This window comes from Salvelinus sp. IW2-2015, linkage group LG3 (assembly GCF_002910315.2).
Source record: "Salvelinus sp. IW2-2015 linkage group LG3, ASM291031v2, whole genome shotgun sequence".
Classification (NCBI taxonomy): domain Eukaryota; kingdom Metazoa; phylum Chordata; class Actinopteri; order Salmoniformes; family Salmonidae; genus Salvelinus; species Salvelinus sp. IW2-2015.
Genome location: NC_036840.1, coordinates 7,367,749 through 7,373,929, shown reverse-complemented (window position 1 = coordinate 7,373,929; position 6,181 = coordinate 7,367,749). Strand labels below are relative to the sequence as shown.

Here is a 6,181-nt window from a genome sequence, read left to right as displayed (position 1 = left end):
GGGGGCCAGAAGCAGGACAAGGGGGTTAAGCTGTGACACTGATTCAACTTATTCAAGTGTTACACATTCTAGAACCACCGCGGTTATTATTTGACTTTGCACTTTGCTGGTCGTCTAAGAACATTTGATTAATTGATTAATTCAAGTTGTTCACCTCCCAATCTTTGATACACACAGACAAAGGCAGAGACAGACAGACACACACACACAGCCTCTCTTCCAGGTCCGGGGATATCCAAACCGCGGGAGTCCTGGCCGCACTAAATGGATCACAGGCTGGAAGGAGAATTGGCTGAAATTAGGCCGTAATTCACTGGAYACGCAACTGGATTTGTCTCTGGCTGTGTATCTGCCTAGGTACAGCATGGACACGCAGTGTACACAGTACAAAATGAACCCCTGGGCAACTGCAGCACAGGAGCCAGACGTTATACAGCGTGATACTGCAGGTCAGAGACAGGCTGGGGATTTGAGAGAGCTAGCAACAGTAAGAGGATTAGGTATACTTAAGCAATAAGGCCTGAGGGGGTGTGGTATATGGCCAATATACCACGGGAAAGGGCTGTTCTTACACACGACGCAATGCGGAGTGCCTGGATGCAACCCTTAGCCGTAGTATATTGGCCATGTACCACAAACCCCTGAGGTGCCTTATTGCTATTATAAACTGGTTAACATCATAATAAGAATAGTACAAATAAAGGTATTGTCATATCCGTGGTATACAGTCTGATATTAAACAATGGCTGTCAGCCAATCAAAATGAAGGGCTCGAACCACCAAGTTAATAATGGTGAATTTGGTGCAGCCAGTGATACTGCTAGAGTATATGGGTGCATTGAGCAATGTGGAGTGCTGCAGTGGGCTCATAAAAGACACAGCACGGAGAGAAAACTCATTCTGCTCTCTGCTATGCCTTCTTATCTCGCTCTCTCTGTCTCTCGCTCTTTCCCTCTGTCTCTCTCTCTCTCTGTCTTGCCACCTTTATCTCACTCCCTCTCTCTTTGCCCTTTCTCCAAATTTCCCTATGACCTTATCCTTCTCTTTTTCTATATTTTTCTCTTTCCCTCCCTCCTCTCTGTTTTACCTGCTTCACTGAGCACACCTCCCTCCCCTCCCCTGCTCCCTGCAGTTCCCAGCCACAGATCCATCCATGTCTCTGGTCCCCTGGCAAGGTAATGAGACATTAAAGAACGATAGCCTACGTCCGCTTAAGAGCTATGTCCTTGCTCAATCTACCAAAACACTCCTCGCACGCATGTACGAGCACACACACGCACACGCACACACACACACACACAGACACACATTTGAGAGAAATTGTGGGGATTTTTACAGACAATGAGTACTGGACAAGATTTCTTTTTGATAATACGGTCCAGGGCATTTTACCATACACTCGATCATCCAATGGCTTTTTGTGAGGCACTGGACCGATGCAATAGAATAGAAACAGATGACTGTGTGTTCGTACTCTCAAACAAAGGCTAGTGCAGCTGTGTAGTCACCACCTGTCAAGCCCTGGGCACAGTAAACACAGACTGGCCTCAGGTACTGCCATCGCCCGCAACACAACTGGCACTGCAGCCAGAACACACCACACACAGTAACCAGCTGATTGACACATCGGCAAAACAAAGGGTTAGGCTTCTATGAGCCACAGAATGGTTTCTGGTTGTGGATGGGAGCTTGGCTGTGTATCAGTGATGTTAATGTGTCGTGTGTGTGAGTGGGAGTGAGAGGAGGTTTGCTTTTCTTCCCTGAGTTTTTTGTCTTAGGCTATCTCATTAACAGAAGGCAAGACACACACACACACACACACTCACAGAAAGAACAAGCCACTCCTACTGCGTCAGCCATTAGCTCAGTGGTGAGTGTGAACCAGTAATTGCATTTTGTTATTGATATCATCAAGTCTGACAGTGGGAATGGAACTACACAAATTACACCAATGAGGTGTGGCAATCTATTCTCTACCTCTTTCTCTCAGCCACTATTTTCTCTCCACCCTCCCCTTCTTACACATGCAATTACAGAATAAAGTAATCAGAACACAACAGGCCTTCCAATCAAATTCATTGAGAGACTCATATAGACAAACTGTCAGGCAGTAGGCTCAATAATGAACAAAACAAACCAATCAAATAGAGAGAATACCAGCTCTTGACCTATGAGTAATTGAGCCTTGTGAAATCCATCATGTAACATACTACGATGACACTCCACGTTTGTGTTCATGTGCCGAATGGACTACAACGGCGCTGTGATCAAAGCGTCAGACGTGGGTTTTAGCGCTCCATTTGATTACCACTTTAGAGGCTGATTCACACCCGTGAACTGTTGGCAAGGAAAGTAACGGCAATGCTAGAGCGCGCAATGCTGAAAAGAGCCGCAGCGCTTCGTTTCAGCACCATGGAGAGCGCACAGTACTGCACTGCCATGCGTGCTGCTCCGCTTCAGCACCGCGGAGARCGCAATGCAACCGCTATGCTTGCGGCTCTGATTCCCCACAGCGCGCCACTCTCTTTTTCAACACCATGGAGAGCGCAAAATAGGCTACTACTGCACAGCGCAGGTGGGAGAAACCGGCAAAGGCGTCAATGAACCGTAGCCCCAGGACTCATATTAATGAATGGGTGTACACATCAACAGCAACACGGTGACATAATATGCCTCTTGCACAGCTTAGACTGCAACGCTGCAGCCACTTTTCAAACCGAGTATGGCTAAATTGAATCAACTGTAAGCCAAATAAGAGAGGAGCAACCAAAAGAGAATATAAGGCCACTGTGTGTGTGTGTGTGTTTGTGTGTGTGTGTGTGTTTGTGTGGGGGGGCAGAGAGCGAGAGAGAAATGCTGTGTGAGAGAAATCTATTGTAGTATCTATTGATTTGAAATTTAAATATTGTCATTGATCTCTCTCTGTTCCTCCCATGTTTTCCATTTATAGCTCTCTTCATTTGACAGTGTTGAAGAGGTGTGAATGTTAATGACGAGAACTGCTACAGTGGTTAGGATATGATGACATCATAGGCCTACAGCTTGGCCTGTGAATAAGGTAAATGCCTCTGAGGCCTTTGAATGTGAATGTTGTGTGAATGCCCTAAACCGTTCACTTGAGGGTGTTTCATGTAAATGGAGGATTTAGGCAGGCCTCTGAGACATTTCCCCAACTTTCCATTCACACTGCAGCTGCATTGAGAGAACACACTCAAAGGTGAGAACAACAGCAAACCAATGCTGCTGATTTAGGGTCGAAAACACACCCCCTGAGCATTTGATCACACATCTGCACTGTATGGTAAACTGGATCGGCACCTACCCCAGAGTTGTCATGGTGACGATGGTGTACCAGAAGGCTGCTGGGATGCTGGTGAACTTGCTGGCTGAGGAGCCCTTCTCGGCGTAGAACATGACAGTGGCGAAGATGATGATGGCCATGGTGAGGGAGAAGAGCAGGAAGCCCAGCTCCGAGGCGCAGCTCTTCAGCGTGTAGCCCAGGATGCGCAGCCCCGCAGAGTGGCGGGAGAATTTGAAAATCCTGAAAACCCGGAAGACCCTCAGGGTGACGAAGGCCCCGCTGACGTCCTCGTTGTCCGTCATGACCAGGCCGATGTAGTAGGGCATAATGGCCACCACATCGATGACGCTCATCACGCTCTTGATGAAGTTCCAGCGACTGGGCGCCGCCATTAGACGCAGCAGGTACTCCACGGTGAAGATCATGACGCAGGCCGTATCCAGACAGAAAAATGCCAAGGCATACCGCTCCCCGCACGACACCTGTTTGACMCGATTTTGCAAAGTCCCGCACGGGACCGTCTCCACCACGTTGGCCATCACGGAAACAGCAATGAAGAAGCCGGTGACGTAATAAAACACCAGGGCCATGGTGCTCGTGTGGGGGTTCTCGAAGGCCCGCCACATGGTTTCTCGGAATGTCATATCCGGCGGGACCATATCGTTCTGGTTCTCGCTGTCCTCGTCATCCTGGATTCTCTCCTGGTTCTCCCGCCGCCGGTCCTTGTACTCTTCATAGCAGCAGTCCCCTATGATCTCCGGTATGATCCCAAAGAAGGCCAGCTCCTCATCGTAGGCCGAGATGCACTCCTGGCGCGGGTAGTGCAGCTTCCCGGTACGATAGAAGTTCAGAATGTGTCTGAAAATATCCGGGTCACGGTCGAAAAAGTATTCGTTTGTCTCCTCGTGGAAGAAGAATTCCCGCTCTGTGCTGCCCAGTAAAGTGTCCGGGTACCGCTCCAATGTATTCCGCCACGTCTGGAACTTCTGACCGCTGACATTGAGCAAGATGAGCCCGTCCTGTTTTCGCCGGTTGTCAGGTGGGGGCGTCGGCATGGGCGCACTGGCTACCGGCATCCATCCTATAGCAGCCGCCCGGGCGAATGGTAACCACGCCGCCACTCCCGCTGCCATGGTGACCCACTGTGTGCGACCCGGTCCCGGTGAAGAGCTCTCGACGCTCCGGTGGGCGATCACAGAACCACAGCGCGGCGAGAGGACATCTGGAGAGGCAGGAAAACAACCCAAGCATTAGCCTACTCATATGGCTACACTGCAACAAATCATGCATGGTTGATATGAATATATCGTCCACTTGCTGTTCATTCTGTTTCCTTCTGAAACTCAATAAATAATMAAATCTAAAATCATTGCACAGACATGTCCCACGTATATCCCTACTGTCGTCGATAGTGAATGTAAAGCGTGAGAGCGAGTAGTCAATGGTTCTAGTATCAGTGACTCCACCGAACCAATATTTAGCAGTATAACATACATGATTCAACGGCAATAGTCTGGAAATTGAAAGCACATACAACAAACTAATAATGTAGCCCACTCACCTCCGCGTAAAAGCGACTGGTTTGAAAAATAAAGATTTCCGTTCTCTTTCTAATATAAAACAATCCTCTCTGCACACAAAAGTATGCAGAATATTCTCCCCTTGGAAAAGGGGTTGAAACGAACCAGCAACAAGTTCAACACGGGGGTAATTCCGTGCTCCWAACACCGGGAAAGACTTGGCTCCAGTCATACAAGGACATTCTCGAGCTATTTCTCTAGCCAAACAACACCCTGAAGATCAGCTCGCGCCTCCGGCGTCTTTATCCCTCCYAGAGCTCGAGCTTTTCAAGAAACGCGCGACTGTGATCCTCTTCGTAGACCAATGACTGTATGGGCCGAGTCCACACCGACAACTGTGCTCTGTGTTCGCAGCTGAAGCGCGAAAGGACATAAAATCACACACACGGACACACACGCGCTCAACACAGACACACAGAAATACACAAGTGTGCCACCACCATATCCACAAGCTGCCGCTCCAGCTCAAAATGTCACCAGCGGAGGCAACCGTTGAATAATTATATAATAACCACTAGAGAGAGAAGGGGAATCAATAACCGAAGGAGAGCAACAAATGGGAGTATGGAAGTTGTTGGCTCGGCTGCCTCTCCTCTCCGTCACTCTCGCTGCTTTGCAGCTGCGCCGAAGGCCCAAGTTCCTCTCCCCAGTTCGTAGGGGGCGTGTCACGAGCTCCGGGCATCCTTTAACTTCTGTGTAATCAAATGGAGCGCTCCTCCTTGATGCCTTGCGGATACCCCGTTATGCACGMCCGTGTCAGCATTAACCAAATATCTCTCTGAAACGGACACCGTACAGGCGGTCAGCCCCGGTGGCATTGTGAAATTATACCACACCGTACTGACAGAGTAGTATCACATCAAAGCAATAGCATGCAGTACGTTGTGCATAAAATGAGCTTTGACTGAAAGTGTATTTACGGTGGTTGCTAATACACAGGCCGTTGTTCCAGCCTCCTTGTCTCTGGGCACTGTTACTGATGCTCAGCCGGAGCACCGCTAGATGGAGACAGTTTTCAGGGGAGAGGGGAGCCCACGGAGCCGAGGGCGGAGTGGAGCGCACCGCAKTCGGGGTATCTGTTCTCCCCTCAGCTCTCAGCAGATGTCCTCGGAGACTTTATAGACGTCATCAACGTGATGGATGTATGTCATTGTCTAGCGCAGTGAGCATTGAACCCCACCCGACAGCACTCATCCCTGGAGAAGACACTCAAACCCCCGAGGAGAAGCTGTAGGGTGGCAGGTAGCCAAGCGATGTGCCCTTGAGCAAGGCACTTAACCATACTTTGCTCCAGGGGTGC

The 6,181-nt window shown here is 49.3% G+C and overlaps 1 pseudogene; it reads right to left on the bottom strand.

Annotated features, from left to right (window-relative positions):
* Positions 1-3,318: 3,318 nt before the first annotated feature.
* On the bottom strand, positions 3,319-5,220 carry LOC111955960 (A-type voltage-gated potassium channel KCND2 pseudogene; annotated as a pseudogene).
* Between the last annotated feature and the right edge of the window lie 961 nt (positions 5,221-6,181).